The sequence below is a fragment of the Acinonyx jubatus genome, chromosome B1 (genome assembly GCF_027475565.1).
Source record: "Acinonyx jubatus isolate Ajub_Pintada_27869175 chromosome B1, VMU_Ajub_asm_v1.0, whole genome shotgun sequence".
Classification (NCBI taxonomy): domain Eukaryota; kingdom Metazoa; phylum Chordata; class Mammalia; order Carnivora; family Felidae; genus Acinonyx; species Acinonyx jubatus.
Window position 1 is genome coordinate 101,778,255 of NC_069382.1, and position 17,151 is coordinate 101,795,405.

Here is a 17,151-nt window from a genome sequence, read left to right on the forward strand (position 1 = left end):
TCTTTAAAATTCATGTTATAATTACAATTTTGCACTGATTTTTAGAACAAATAAGCAATAAATCAAGTTCATTGATTTGTATGAGAAATACATCTTTGCTGTGAAAATTGTATTATAATACATTCTACCCTCCAAATTTAAATTTCGTATCACAGATGAAAAGACACTCATTTTTGTTTTCCAGGTTCACCTCTTAATCTTATGGTTCTCAAATCATTTTCTGTTGGAAGCCCATCACGTACAAGCCACGTTGCTCCCCTCCTCCGATCTAAGCCTCATGTTCACTGGTTGTGTGACGGTCAAGCAGCTCTCCCGCATCACTTTGGAAAGTTTGGCTCTTTTGTGCTTTCACTTTTCAATCAAACTGAACTGTATTGTTGAATTACATAAATGTCTGATAATCTTCAAGGCACTGATTGACAAAGATGTGGGTTAACACCAATACAGGTGTTACGAAAGGAGGGTTATTTGATTGGGCATTAATTTATCGGTGGTTAGTTACTAAGTAACATTTTCGTATTTTGACAATTTGTGCTTCTTAACACCGCATGATTATTTTCAGATAACAAATATATCAATGGATGATTTTTTTAGCATTTTATATAGCTTAGTGGTTCCAGGAAATGTGCCCAAAATATCATGGACATCACATTCAAATGGAATTCCTGAGAAATACCACTTTTTGACTCAAGCTCCTACCTTCTGCCTACCCGCTCCTCCTCTCCTCCCTTCAACATCCATAGGCACAACTCTCTAAGGTCCATTACCTCCACCACACCTGACTTCTGGTTCATTCGCCAAATTAGTTTTTTACAAAAAGTCCCCATTTTTCCAATTAAACCATGTTTAGAGGCCATGGCAGAAAACAGGAAGTAAACTAAAATACAGGACATTTCTCCCATCATACTCCAAGAACAAAGTCTTTCTGACCATTCAGTTCTGATTTCCCTTTCTCAAAGTTTGAAAGTGATCTCACCAGCAGATAGATATGCATTGAGACTGTCTTTTGGCTAGATAGAAGTTATACTGTATAAGTTTCAATAACTAAATAAAATCATACATATTATATTACTACCTTAAACCATAGTTTTAAAATGACAGGCTAACTTCTTAATGGTAAGAATTATAAGCCTTCAAATATCTTAAATGACCATCTGTTATTTACATATAGAATGACTTAACTTATTATGTTCAAAGCAAAGATAGACTATAAGTTAAATAAAACAGCCTTTCCCCCTTCCTTACATAACTTAACTGGTTGTATAACATTCAGAGAAAGACAACATTAGAAGAGCCTTAGTTCATGATTTATTCAAACTCTGAACCACAATGCTAACAGCTAGAAATGCAAATTCTTATGATTATTCTCTGTTCATTACAGGGGAGAAACATTTTCTGATGAGTGTATTTTATATGAATTCTGATAACAGTTTCCTATGTCTTTCCATATAAATGTCAACATAAATTTCTGAAAGTCTTTAAAAAATAATATATATGCTTTACAAATGGTTGACTCTACATGTGTTCTTACACCAGCAATAATATCTGATAAGCTTTCTTGTAATTATGAAAGACAATTCTCTTTATTCAACTTAATTTACTGCCACCCAACAAGTATTTACTGAGCACCTGCCTTAAGGCAGCAATTGTAGAGATTTAAAATATGAAATTAATTTGCTCCCTCAATTAGCTTATAATCTGATGGAGGAGTTAATGCTTACAGATATGAAACTCTCACAGACTTAAGAGATGAATTAAAGTTGGCTTAAAATTATGTGACCCCACAGATAGTCATATCTGGGTATCCCCAACCCTGTGGCATCCCTTCCCTTAATATTTAAATACAATAACTTGGCTTTTTCTCATACATTATGAAAACCCAGTGACCACTCTAATAGCTGAGAATTCTTGGTGAGGTATTTCTCCTAGTTTCCTCTTGCTTCAGTTTTCAGATTCTAGTCTTTAATGATTTATACGTGGCATCTCACCCCTGTAGCTGCTGCCCTTGGACTGCACAACTTTGCCTACCACCAGCCACAGCTCTGATTCTTTCACTCTTCCAGAATGTCATTGACAGAATGCCAAAGACAGAATTTTACCCAATATTTGAGAGAATGGAAGGTGGGGTTTACAGCACAGGACAGACATTAAAATTAAATGTTTATATTTATAGCCAGTCCCAGGCATGGGTGACTTCTTACTGTCCATGCTTCCCTGGAGCTATAGACTTAGCTACATTTTCTCAAACTCCTCTGTCATCTCTTCTTCTCCAGCATTTCCAAACTTTCTGCTCTCCCTTACCCACAATCTCAGATAATCCACATTTCTACCTTTTAATTCTGAAGAACAATTTGGCACCCCTTTTAAAACTCATGCTGTAGAGAAGTCTGTTAACAAAGAGCCTGTCAAGAAATCTCTCTTTAAAAAGAATTATCTCCCTTTATATAAATATGATAACTTGTCTCGTATATGAAAGTGTTTGTAGGCAATTCTTGCTTTGAATAGAATTTTTTTTTTTAATCTTCATATTACATGAACAGGTGAGAATCAGTAAGCAAGAACTCTCTGGGTTTGACTTGTCCATCAGGCTTTGTGGAGAAAATAGGAATTGGGCCAGATCAAAGGGTCATTAGTACTTGAGTAGATTGAAAAGAAGAAGTTACTCCTACACAGCCAAACAAACAAATAAGGGCTGAAATATGGAATTGTGCCGATTTATGTGGGAGGGAGAGAGAGGAGAATTGCTTGACTAGAATTGAGACGCAGTGAACAGTAGAATGTGGGCTCAGAGAAATAGTTTGATAGCCAATTATAGCACAACTACACAGCATGAAAACAAGAGAAAACAAGCAATAGAGCCTTTGTGGGTTTCTTTAACAGACATGTGGCACGGGAATGAAATATCTGGAAAACATTAATCTAGTTGATGAAGCAACTAGAAACAATCTAGTTGATGGAATAAGAGCCTGGCAGCAGAGAAGTCAGTTTGTACGATTCGGCAGTAACTGTGAGGTGAGGTTGAGGAAATGAGCGAGCCTGGCCAAACTGGAAGGGAGAAGGGTGGTGAGAACTGAGAAATAATGGGAAGGATCCACCCTGCTAAAGCTCAAGGCTGCTGACCAGCATCACTGCCCTGATAGATTTAGTGAGGAGCTGGGGCAGGGAAGTGAACCGAAGGGGAGACAGCTACCCTGCAAACTGCTGGGATTGTGCCAAAGTCGGTTTGGTGGCAATTTTCTACTCCAGCTACCTCTCAGGACCTCCCTTTGTATCTCTCAAGACTTACATCCACTGTTTGCTAATATAATTATGGATACTTTTTAAATATTTATACGTTTAATCTTTTACAAACTTTGTTTTGTATAACAAAGGTAATGAATGCTGGTTGAAGAAAATGGATAAAAGGAATATAAAATAAATACATCAATAATCCACCATCCACAGATGTACTCTTCTAACATTATGCCACTAAATACACTACTATATTTTTACAAATTAATACATAACACATTAAAGTCAACTTTGTCTTCTCTCTAGTTCATACTGTTTTTCAAACTTTGACTTCTGTAAAAAGCTTTCTTAAAGAACAAGTTCATCAAGCTTTCTTTGTTTTGTTTTCTCCATTTAAAGCAATCAAGAAAAGAACACTTAGTATTAGTATTGCCAGGATAGAAAGGTTGAAAAAAGAAAGCTGATATGGCAAGCAAGTTTCTCAGAAAGAGCCCCATTAACAGGAATGTGTTTCAGCCTTTGTGATTTCATTCTTTCTGGTTCATGACATTAACCCTCTCAGAAACTTCAAATTTTAAAATCATTCATGTTTTATAAAGACAAGCATTGGGAAAGTACCTAAAGCCAAGAAGGATATCTTGTATACTGAATTTACACATACCCCAACATCCACAAGCATTTGTTTTACAAGCACTATTTTTTTTAAAGAAAGGTTTTCGTCCTGCCATTTATGGTAGCCAAGAGTGGAAGAAAAACAAACATAACAAAATATGTTATTTGAAACCAAAGACAACAGAATGTTCTGAGATGTCATTTATTTTGTTTAGTAACTTTAGCTATAGAAAGCTCAACAAATCCTACAGAGAGCTATTCTTTAGAATGGAGAACTGTTTTCTATCCCTTAATGATGACATATTTCCAAAGAAGAATGACTTGCCATTATCTCCTTAGGGTTCTAAACATAGCTAGAAGTCAATTTTAAAGTCTGCTATAAGTTGTAATGTTTTTAACAGTATAGCCCTTGTTTTTCTAGGTCTGACAGTAAAATACATTTGTCATTTTCAAGAGTTTTATTGCTCTTCACTACTTCCTGGAAAATACGATGAGTAGAAAGAACGAATGAACTAACTTGGTAGAGTAACTTGGGGTTTTAGAGCAGAGACCCGGTGCATATTTGTCAATGAACAGTGTGTTGACCTTGGGAATGTCATTTAATCTCTTTATATTTAGACTTGATGCTAATATATTTTCAATGATTCCTCTCATTTAACTAAACCATTGCTTATATGGAATGCTAGAGGGAAAAAAAAATCAAACCAACACTGATTCCTAAGCACAGAGTATGTAAAACACTGTTTACATGTTAAGCAGAGTTACCTACCCATCACACAGGAAGTCAAGTTGCCCAGGTGTCCCACAAGATGGCTTCATCATACAGTCTTGAAAATGGATGCCTAGTGATCTAGGAGCAAAACAAAATAGGCACACACCTGTGACTTCTTCAGTACCCAAAAATGCTTGGGAGCAATTTCAACTTAGAAGTACTATAGATAAATTGCCTCAAGAACAAACAATTTCGCATCTTAGAAGAAGGTCAAAGCAATGCATGTATAACTGTGGATGAATATTGAAGCTTTCAAATTAAAGAAACTTTCAAGGCATTATCTTCAGCCTCCTGTTTCCCCCTTACTTTCCCTTAAAGAGGCTTATGACTTTGGTATTTGGAGCCATGCAGTGCTTTTATTTCCATGAGTTGAAGAGGGCACCAGTCCTAGAATATATTCTAGGTAGACAAGGAAAGCAGGGGAGAAGTGAAAAGAACCAATTGTAAAGTTGTCATACCAGTTCTGTGACTTCTAATGCAGCCTTATAATTTCAATTTGCTACTCGGAGTTGAATCCAGATCAAATTATAAGTTGAAAAGGGGGTCCCTTGTTTACGCGTTCTGAGAGAAAACAAAACTTAGGTCACCAGAGGACAATGAGTCTTTACTCTCGATGTATCTTCTGGTAAGCAACATAGATTTATTGAGAACCCACTAGATGCCTAGTGCTGTGCTTGGCCCTTGTAGGGAAAGATAAAGATAGGTTAGGTTTCTTCCCTCAAACTTTCATTTAATTCAAGAGAAACAGTGACAATACATCACACAGAACCTGCCTGGCAAACACAGTGCAGCTCAGTGGGCCAGCAGCATTGGGTCACCTGAGGTTCATCAGAAATATGGACCCTCGGGCATTATCCCAGCACTACCGAGTCAGAAACTGTGTTTTACTAAGATCCTCAAGTGATTCATATGCACGTGAAAGTGTGAGAAGTGGTGACAAAGCCCAACACTGGATGTGCATGTTCATGGAAGACAAGGAATCATTTAATTGAAATATGCCTACAAAGTTGGAGATATACTAGACGAGCTTAGCAAAGAGGCTGCTGTTCATTTTTAGTGCTATCAGGGTACAAAACAGAAGACATTATTTTATTTAGTTTGCTATTTGTAGACCACTAACAGGTAAAAGTGACTTCATTAAAGGGAAGAAAAACCTATTGCTGAAACATGTTTACATTAGTTTACAAGGCTAAAGATAGCATCTGGAGGTCATTCAACTCTAGAAAAGATTTTGTGATTTAGTGATTAAGATTCTTGTCTCCTTATCCTTTTTCTGGAATTAGCATATCTCTAGGATATATCACCAAAAATAGACCTATCAGCTAATGAAGGATTTTACTCTCAGGACGTTACAGTTTGTACATAAGAAAACAAAAAGTATCACGCTTGTCATTTAAGTACATCATATGTAACATAATACCAAAGCATTTTCATATTTAAAGATTATTTGAAATCAAAAACAGCCAATTTTTGTATTCACTAAAGACAGAATCAATTTTGAAGTGATGACTGATATGAGTATAAAATGCACAACACTTGCTTTGTATCACTGGACTAGGAGGGGAACACCTAAGAATTTTTAATGATTACTAGACTGCTCTTCACAGTACTGATTACACTTTGTACTATATTGTGCAATTAGGTAGGTGTATAATTATTACACATTACCATCATTTTACTATTCTTATACATTCATTCTTTATTCTTTTAGATTCCTTAAAAAATCAATGACATTCCTTGAAGCTAAAATAGATTTCATTTACATTAATGAAGACTGTGATTAGTTCATGGGAAATAATTCTATGCAAGTTCCTGTGTTGAATTACTCTTTACAATTTTTCACATGACTCTCTACTCTTTGTTTGATATCAGTATTTGTGGAGTGAAATGTAGTTCAAAAGAAGTAAGGTGTTCTTGCTTTCTTCTTTTCTGGTTCCTTTTACTTGCAGGATTAATCATATCATCTACTAAATTCGATTTATGAAAATCACATTTGGTCACTGAAGAACTATATATTCTCTTTTATGGACTTCAAATCCTAATAGTGATGATATCTTACCATTAGCTATGAGAAATATAGCCATCATCCTAAAAGAAATTAAAAATATATTCTACTCCCAGTATATTTGTATTAATGGGGATATAAATTTGTAAGACCACTGCAAAGACATTTGCTTGCATCCAAAGTATTTGTCTTGCTTACCGTAATGCTGTGGAATTCATGTTCAGAGAGCCTTCAAAGATAAGTATATAAATGGCCCACGCATTCTTAGACTAGAGGGGGTTGTGCTGTTCTATTTGCTTGTTTTTGTTTTTGAATGAGTTAACTATCACTACCTCTAAAGTGTGAGGTGGGTTGAAAATACAAATACTTTAGAGAAGAAATATAAATATATAGACATATGTATAGGTAGAAATATGAGATACATTTGTATTTCTATAAATGTCTATATTTATGTAAAATGTATAAATGTATATTAAAATGTCAAACTGTAATACTTTCAGTCCTAGAATATAAAAGTTTAGGTATGTCATATACCTTAGTTAGAAACAAAGATACTTCTTCTCAAAGTAACAAATTTATTGTAAAAATGCAATTTGGATTTCATGTTTATCATGAATGTTTCACAAATTGAGACATATAAAAATTATTTTTAAAAATTTTTTTTCAACATTTATTTATTTTTGGGGGGACAGAGAGAGACAGAGCATGAACGGGGGAGGGGCAGAGAGAGAGGAAGACACAGAATCGGAAACAGGCTCCAGGCTCTGAGCCTTCAGCCCAGAGCCTGACGCGGGGCTCGAACTCACGGACCGCGAGATTGTGACCTGGCTGAAGTCGGATGCTTAACCGACTGCGCCACCCAGGCGCCCCAAAATTATTTTTAATAGAGTGCGTGTTTTCTATTTTCTCAAGTAGACTCCCAGTATTTATTTCATAATCATATCCTCATAGTTACAGTTACCTTAATTACAAAAAAAGACACTCTTTTAATATTTTGCTATACACATAAATCACCATCTCATCTTTTCCATATGAGGTAAGTTGACTTGTGGGACAGTCTCATACAGATTCATGGAGATGTTGGTAACCAATATAATGAAAGCTTAAATAGGGGCACCTGGGGGGCTCAGTCATTTAAGCGCCTGACTCTTGATTTTGGCTCAGGTCATGATCTTACGGTTATGGGATGGAGCCCCATGAGCTTTGCGTGAGGTGTGGAGCCTGCTTAAGATTCTCTCTCTTCCTCTCCTTCTGCCCCTCTCCCCAACTCATGCTCTCTCTCCTCTCTCTCTCTAAAAAAAAAAAAAAAAAAAAATAGAAAAATAGAACTTAAATATAGTTCAGTGGTGTTTTTTTGAGTCTCACATCAGAAATTAATAAATCAGACAATATCAATTTTTATGAGAATGGCATAAAATAAAAAATCACAAAAGAAAGACAAATACTAGTCCAACAACCCATAGTGAAGCCAGGATCAGGATAAGAAGAATATTCTTCAAGTTACAGGTTTCATACTAAAGTTTCTCTGTTCATTTTCTTGATGTTTATTTAGGAATCACAGCCAGGGTTTTTTCATACACAACTTTTTGTAAGTGGAAATCTGAATCTTCCAGGAAAGTTACATATTCTCTAAAATGATGCCCCACCATTAGTACTTCTATAAAGACGGATAAAGAAAGTGGCATTCTTTTACGTTTTTTTTGTTGTTGTTGTTAATTTATTTTTTTCTATCTTTTGAGAGAGACAGAGCACAAGTATGGGAGAGGCAGAGACAGAGGGTGGGGACCAGAGGATCCGAAGCAGGCTCTGCACTCACAGCAGACAGCCCCATGTGGGGCTCAAACTAAAAAACAGAGATCATGGCCTGAGCCCAAGTCAGATGCTGAACTGACTGAATCACCCAGGCGCCCTAAAAGTTCCATTCTGAAGACATAATGAATAAGTATTTGGAGCCACAAGACTATATCATTTGCTTCACAGAACTCAGGATAAATTATCTGCAAAACTATCATTATATAACTGACAGAATTTTGCTAGTATTTCTGTTCCTTTGGTTAAACGTCTTGTTTATGTGAGAACTCATCCACATGTGTGAGAAAAAACTATACAATGCTACTTTGTCCTACAATGCAGTGTATGAAAGGGCCTTTTTTGGAATACAAATTAAATGGTATTTTCTTCACAATTCAGTTAATTTTGTAACATATTACATACAAAGTACCTACTATGTGAGAAGCGCAAAACCCTGTGTTAGCCCCTACAAGGGATTGGAATATAACAAGATAAATGTGACATGAATCAACAAGATTTCAATCTCATAAAGAAAACAGAACAAGTACATTAGTTACTCAATCATAATCTCCCCTAAAAAGTGTCATGGGAATGATTTAAACAAGAAGTAGACACACAGAGGACAGAGATCATTTCTTAATAGAGGAGACAGAGGGAAAAGACATTTGATCCCATGATCTCTATAGCAGTTACAATGTTTTCATTGTAACTACGTATTCAGGAACACATTTAAAAAAATTTTAGGAGCTTGAGGAGCCTGGGTAGCTCAGTAGGTTGGTTGGGTGTCCAACTTTGGCTCAGGTCATGACCTCGCATGAGTTCATGAGTTCAAGCCCCACGTTGGGCTCTGTGCTTACAGCTCAGAACCTGGAGCCTGATTCAGATTCTGTGTCTCCCTCTCTCTCTCCCCTCCCCTGTTCATACTCTGTCCCTCTCCCTCTTTCTCCCTCTCAAAAATTAAACGTGAAAAAAAAATTTTTTAATTGTTACAAGCTTAGTTTCGTAGTTTTTGGTCAATGGCATCATAGCTCATTGGCATTTGCTGCGATATCAAAAATTCCCGCATGCTCTCCCTCAGCAGTCCTGCACTTATTATCATCCTCATTCCTATTCCTAGGCCTCTTTCATACCCCTGCCATGGCATGGTACATTCGGGCCATCCCAGCCCTCTCTGCTTAGACACACTGAGCTGCCTCCTAGGATTCCCAGTAGGAAGTGGGAAAGTCCTTTTCCAACTTCTCTCTCTACTCTTTGGAGTCCTCTAAATTTTTCTGCAGCTATTGTCACCCTTTCCTTTAGGGGACACTACCTTGAGGTGGAGAGATTTCATGGCAAAGATCCTGAGTAGTGTGCACAAATATATAGCATATTGAAAAATGGTTAAGATTTTGCTATGCTGAGATGACAGAATGAAGCACTCCCTACCTATTGCAAATAGATAAGTTTGGAGGCCAGCCAGTATCAACAGCCACCTCAAAATGATGGGCTAGGGGTGGGGGGTAGAGGGATGTGTACTTTGTCCAGTGTGTCTGGGCATAAGGACAAGTAGCAGCAGATGACTCAGTCATTATCCCAACCATAGTGAAGTCATGAACGACACAACATGGTAGAACAGCCATTCCCTCATTCCTTCATCCATGAACCCAGTATATCTATCTTGTATCTTGTTTTTATTTTATATCCAAATACCTGTGTCTTTGAGGTCAAGCCTGATTCATCTCTGAATCCTCAGCACCTAGTTGAAATGATGGGGACATACAATGAATTAATGATATACATTGAGGATATATAATGTTGCTTATATACTATTTAATTTTGTCCACCTCATCAACCAATTATGCCAGGAAGTTTTCACCATGATTTAAGTGCAGAACATGTAATAAACACTGACATCATTGATCTGGTGCCTTAAAAAGTATAAAAACCTGATTATACTATTAAATCTTTGTGAATCAGTCACCAGTAGTATTTAAATATATAACACTTTTGCTAGAGTTAACAGTGAATAGGTTCTTGAAAGATTTATTATAATATAGTGTTTCTTTTTAAAAAATTTTTTTTAATGTTTATTCATTTTTGAGAGAGAGAGAAACAGAGCGCAGGCAGAGGAGATGCAGAGAGAAAGGGACACACAGAATCCAAAGCAGGCTCCAGGCTCTGAGCTGTCAGCACAGAGCCCAATACAGGGCTCGAACTCATGAACCATGAGATCAAGATCATGACCTGAGCTAAAGTCTGACGCTTTACCGACTGAGCCACCTAGGTGCCCCATAACAGAGTGTTCCTTATACACATATAGGAGCACCCAAGAATTGATTTTTAAAAAGAACCTACCATTGATGAGTTCATATACTCACCTATCACGATTTCCCACTATTTACAAGAAAATGTCTGAATTACTAGTGAAGCATTTATAGATCACTGATACATAACATGACCTCAACTCTCTCACTACTCTTGTACAAACATATTTTCTGACCAAATCAAAATACTTTATACATTGCACTTTCCATCCCTGTGGAATGGGCTCTCCTCTGTTCTCTCCTCCCTTTTACTGAAACTGAAATGAACCCTATTCTTCAAATACCCAGCATACAGCCCATCTCCATCAGGAAGATTTTGCTGATTATGCCTCTTGCAAACCCTAAAAAGCACTTGTTCTTATTAATGATTATTTGGTGTTCAGTAAATTCATGTGTGTTTGTACATGTGTGCATGTGTGGTTTGTGTATTTAAATGCAAATATCTTCTCTCCCCAGTCAGGCTGCAAATTGCTATATGACAAAGTGTATTTTGCTAGTTTTTAAACATCCACATCACCCAACAGGTCTGTTTTATTAAGCCATTGGTTATTATGATCATAGTTTTAAGTGTATCTTAGGAAAAATATCAGAAATCCAATGGATATTTTCTTCAATAGAGAATTCAAAAAACAAAAAATAAAAACAATTAAGTAATCACTCTGAACTTTATCTCAAGTCCCCTGTTTCTTCATTCTGATCTCCCTAATTTATTTTTAATTTCTGAATTTGGTTTGGTGAATTTTTAGGAAATCATTATAAATACATCTGTGCAGAATCCTAAAATTACACATCTTGAGTTATAAGTTTCTGTAAAGTTTTGCATACTGGCCCTTTTGTCTATAAATCTTTCCTTCCATCCCTGTCCTTTAAGACTCAATTCAAAATGTTTCCTTTCTCAGAAACCAACTCTAAAGATATCTCCATACCATCTTACTGAAAAAAAGTCATCCCTACTCCTACTTCTATTTCACTGCTACGTTTGCACATATCTCAATTCTTGAATATATAGGACACTTTCCTATAATTTTCACTTTACAGATTTAACTTCCTTTACTAGATTTTAAAATCTGTGATGTCAAGGATTATCTCTTTTTAATCTTTGTCTCTTTAACTTCTAGCACATTGCCCCTTTGTTTTGCAAGTGAATGAATCAGTGCATAAATCTTAAGTAAGGCAAGCACAAAATTATGTGTTTTTATTTGTTATACAAAGAAATCAAGGCTATAATAAGAAAGTGAGCAGGTTAAAAAAATCAGTGACAAAATGGCAATCAGGACCCTCACCTCTGGACACAGTCCAGCAAGTTACCACCATCCCCTACTGAGGGCTGTCTTCACAGCAAAGCAGTCACAGGAATGTAAAGGCAATTTCATGTAACTACCAGAAAGGAGTTATTCAGTAACAAGTGGTTTCCCAGGATTAAAATCCATCCCATACACATGTAATTTTTCTTTATCCAATTTCAACAATAAAGATGATTGTGTTTATTGAATCCTTAACATATGCTAAGTTCTAAGCATTTACATCATTTCATACCTTTCCTTTAATTATCACAACATTTCATTTGTTGCATATTTGTATGCCCATCTTATGCATGTGGAAAATGAAACATGTAAATTCAGTAACCTACTCAATCAAAACTGGGGTAAGTAAAAAAAAGAAAATAAGTTATATTATATGTTCTTAAAATTAAGCCTAATGTTATTATTTAGATTGTCAACAGACTATTTTAAAAATTAGAGCTGTCAGGGCACCTGGGTGGCTCAGTCGATAAGGTGTCCGACTTCAGCTCAGGTCATGATCTCGCGGTCTGTGAGCTGGAGTCCCACGTCAGGCTCTGTGCTGACAGCTGGGAGTCTGGAGCCTGCTTCAGATTCTGTGTCTCCCTCTCTCTCTGCCTCTCCCCCATTCATGCTCTGTGTCTGTCTCTCTCAAAAATAAAATAAAACATTAAATTTTTTTTAATTTATGAAAATTAGAGCTGTCATGGCCTAATATTTCTTCTTTACATACCTAGTGCTCATTTGGACATTTAGCCAGAGAGCATTATTAAATGACAAGGACAAAGAGTCTCTATTCTTAATTCCTTACCTTAAGCACATAAAACCTCTGAGCCTCTCTATCACTGAAATGGGAAAAATAAATTATGAGAAAAAAAAAAGCAGACAGGAAGGATTTCATGAGCTACAAAAGATCATACAAATGTAAATGGTATTCTTAGACCCGATTTTCACCACACAGCTCTGTAGTAAGCAAGGGCTTCATTGTGCACATTGTACAGACAAGGAAAATAGATTCCATACGGCTAAGGAACCCTTTAGGGACACAGAATGCATCAAGGGAATGCAAGAGGTTGGATCCCAATGACCTGTGTCTCCTTCCAGCCCCTTCTATTGCACCAAGCCACCTTTCTAGTGGTTTTGCATGTGAACGTGATTCAACCCTCATCTTTGAATTAGAAAGAAAGGCTGAAATGTTGTGATTTAACTTATTGATCTAAATTTTGGATGCATAACTGAGTAAAAATAAGAGACTGCACTATCAACTTGTGAATGTTGTTTATCCATTAAACAAAGGCACCCCAACTGCACCTGTGCAAGTCTTCACATGCCACCGTGATGATCAATTTCAGACCTCTCTACCAAGTGGGAATGGATTTGAAGCTTCATGTTAATTTAATCATTTCCTTCTCTACTGAGACTATCAACAAGGCCACTAGTTGGCATCCTTTTGATTTAGTATTTAAAATAGCTCTTGATAATAGCAAAAGATCCTCTCATCATTTTTACAGGGGTTTTGATGATTTCTGTTCCAACTCCAGTCATTTACACATTTTGTACCTACCACAGAGCAGCAAACCACCTGGACGGCCTGATTTGATAGATGGGAAAACATAAGTATATGCCTCTGACATATCCTTGGGCTGCTGTGTTTGGGTTTCTCTTCTGGAAAATAAAAACAAGGACATTACGTGCAATTAGATTAACCAAATAAACATGCTTTTGTTTTTCACTCTCACACACGCAAATATAACACTTTAAAATTTTTCACTTAACAAATCAATAAGAAACAAAAGAATATGTTTGCTAAATATGTTTGCTTTGTCACATTCCTTGAGAATCCTGGATTTCTATGTCCTTTTTGGTGTATCATGTGGTATCAGTTTTTCTTACGCTAATTAGGATTTAATTTCAATTGCTCAGTTTCTGTAGAGTTTGGGTTCCATCATACAATATTAATATAAATTAAAGATGATAATAGCAGTGAGATGATAATACATTCAATTTCCCTATCTACTGGTGAAGTAATCAAAACATTGCATCTCAGGGGCTGGAGGTGGGTCCTAGATTCCATTCTCTGCTCTTCACTAATTGCAGGGCCATTCTGGCCAAGTGTTAAGAATTCATTGGATCTAAGCTGGTCAGCTTTACGTGAGAGGACAGGTTGACATCTTAGACCCCTTCCAGTTTTAAATCTGCTCTGAGCCTAGGAAATATTTAAGGATATACTATACAAATAAAAATGGTAGAGAATACAAAACTATTTCACTGTTTTCAGAGAGCTAATGATTAAAATAATGTAGAGTAAATGTAAGAAGCTAAGGATGGAGACGTTAGGAGTGAAAACTTTAGACCTTGTATTAAGCTGTTAGGGCTGCCAAAACAAAATACCGCAGACTGGATGGCTCGAACAACAGAAATTTATTTGCTTACAGTTCCCGAGGCCAGCAGTGCAAGATCAGAGTGACATCAGGGTTGGTTTCTAATGAGACCTCTCTTGTTGGCTTGTAGACAGCTGTCTTTCCGTTGTGTTTTCATATGGCCTTTCTTCTGTGTGCACAAAGAGAGTGAGCGAGCTCAGGTGTCTCCTCCTCTTCTTATAAGGACACCAGTCCTATGGGTTTAGGGCCCCCCCCCTTATGAACCCATTTAACTTTAACTATTACCTCATGGAAAGCCCCATCTCCAAATACCATCACATTGAGGATTAGGGCTTCAACATTTGAATTTGGTGGGGGACTCTTAACTCAGCCATAATCGCTTTCTTTCAATTCTACCATATATAGCTGAATGACCAGGAACAACTTATTCAACCTCTGATTCTCATTTTCCTCATGGAGAAAATAATCATTCTTTCCTCAAAAAGACATTGTGAGAATTGAATAGAGTAAAAGACCGTAATGTGTGATGTTAACTACAAAATGCTAAAGGAAAAACCATTCAAAATGATTATAAAAATAAAATGCTTAGTGCTGGAAAAATTAAGTGCATTTGGAATTGAAAACTGTTAGCATAATTTATGGACCAGAGTTGTCAAAAGAAAGGCATTGTGTCTAAAATAAGAAATAGAATCTTAGCGATGAGTATTGATATTTGAATCACAAAGGCCTGAATTTAAATCCCATTCTTGATTTATTTACCATGTGAATTTGGACAAGTTTTGAAACCTTTTTAAGCCACAGCTTTCTCACCTTTAAAATGAAAAAATATTGCTTCTATCAGGCTGTCATAAAAGTGATAATACTACAGCTTAATAAGTTATTAGTAAATTAGCAAATATCATCATTTAAAAGACCTTAAAGGATATGCAAAAAAATGGAAAAGCTGTGTCAACAGGAATGGGCAAGTATGTTTAGGAAATGAAACAGACAGGGGGTATTAACAGAAACAAATGATACGTTTGAAAAGATGAGATGGAGTTAGGGTAATAGAGCTTCTTGCATAATAAACCACTGCAAAACCTCAGTGGCTTGAAACAATTACTTACTCTCACTGGGTTGGGTGAGTGTTGGGTGATCTGGAGTGGGCACAGGTAGGTAGCTCTGCTTCAAGCTGCAGATCTGGCAGGGTGGGGCTCTGCTCTGTGCTGGGCTCACATATGCTCTACACTTCTCATCTTCCCTGGATCAGCAGTCTAGGTGGACGATGTGCCTCTCATGGGAGTGGCAGAAACACAATTAGGCAAACCCAGTAACCTAAATGCGTTCCATGCTTCTATTTGCATTGTGTCTGCCATGATTCTATTGCCAAAGTAAGTCACATGTCCAAGTCTAACATCAAGGGTCACAAGTACTCTCTGCCCAGCATGAGGTCAAAACAAGTCTAGGGTGAGATCAGAGCAAAGTCAAGGGAGGAGGTGTGAATACTTCTGAACAAGAATCTAATATACCACGGTAACAAAAACAAGGTTTTATCTGTAAGGCAAATGGGAAAATTCTAGGTTTTTTGAGCAGAAGAAATGTATGGCATCCATGTGTTTCAGAGAAAAATAATTTATAGGTCCACTACAGAGACTGAAAAAAGGGAATCAGGGAGACTGGTTAAAAGGTTAACACTGCAGCCATCTGGGAAGTGATAGTCTGAACTAAATGGGGGTAACATGACAATCAAATTTCAAAGAAGGGACAGACACCAAAATCACATCAAAGTAAGAAACCATGAGACTTAAACATTCTTCAGATATAGGAGAAGAAGTGAATGTCGGAAGAGTGGCAGAACAGCTAACAAATGCTCTACAAACAATGACCCCAACACTCTGACATGCAATAACAATATTTACAATCTGAGATCATTTTTGTAAGCTGGGAATTCTGGAACAATTTAGCTTGGTGGTGCTGGCTCAGGGTCTCTCATGTGCTTGCGTCAGACAGATGTCAGTGAGGACTACCATCTAAAGGCTGACTACCATCTAAAAGCCGGAAGATCTCCTTCCAAGCTACACACAAGCAATCCACTTCCAAGATCCACACACACACACACGGCCGGCACATTGTTGCTGGCTGTGACTAAAAGCCCTCAGTTGCCCTCCACATGGACTGTGGAGACTGTCCTTAAAATATGCTTGCTTTTCCCTGCATGAGTGACCTAAGAGGGAGCAAAGTGGAAGCAGCCAAGTCATTTATGACCTAGCCTTAGAAGTTACACATGGCACTTCTGACACATTCTATTCATCAGAGGCAATTATTAAGTTCAGAACACACTCTTTTAAAGAGAAGAGTGTCAAAGGATTTTGGACATAGGATGATAAAAACACCACAGGAAAACAATCCATAGCATTTAGTTTTAAACTTACCAAGTCTGTGATATGTACAACCAATGGAAATATCAAACGGACAGTGTAGCTACGGAAACAGAAATCTGGGTCAAAATGATCATTTTTGGAGTTACCTACATAGTTGTAGCAGGTGAAAATTCTTTCATCAAATAGATTTTTGGTTTTCTTCCTTTGAAGCTGAGAAGTAGTAAGATAGGTAATGGGAGGTGACTCAGGAAATTGTTCAGAGCTCTGGACAAAGCAATTGAGATATTGGTAACACAGCACTACCTATGTTCAAGACAATTTTATGAAGTATAAATCATTCTTGAGACAACTACAAAAGAATATCCAGGAAAAATATTCCATATTACATGGAAAAAGCGAATTAATGACAAAATCAC

General features: G+C 36.9%; 1 long non-coding RNA gene across 2 annotated transcripts in view; it reads right to left on the minus strand.

Annotated features, from left to right (window-relative positions):
• Window positions 1-299: 299 nt before the first annotated feature.
• Window positions 300-17,151, minus strand: part of LOC113600504 (uncharacterized) — an 88,652-nt gene continuing 71,800 nt past the window's right edge. Inside the window, exons 6-10 of one of the 2 annotated variants that reach the window (XR_008296164.1) lie at window positions 14,428-14,544; window positions 13,559-13,659; window positions 10,101-10,146; window positions 5,074-5,176; window positions 300-4,693 (exon numbers count right to left, since the gene is read on the minus strand). This is a non-coding gene — a long non-coding RNA (uncharacterized LOC113600504). The remainder of the gene's footprint in view (window positions 4,694-5,073; window positions 5,177-10,100; window positions 10,147-13,558; window positions 13,660-14,427; window positions 14,545-17,151) is intronic. The other variant, XR_003421494.2, reaches the window with a different exon arrangement.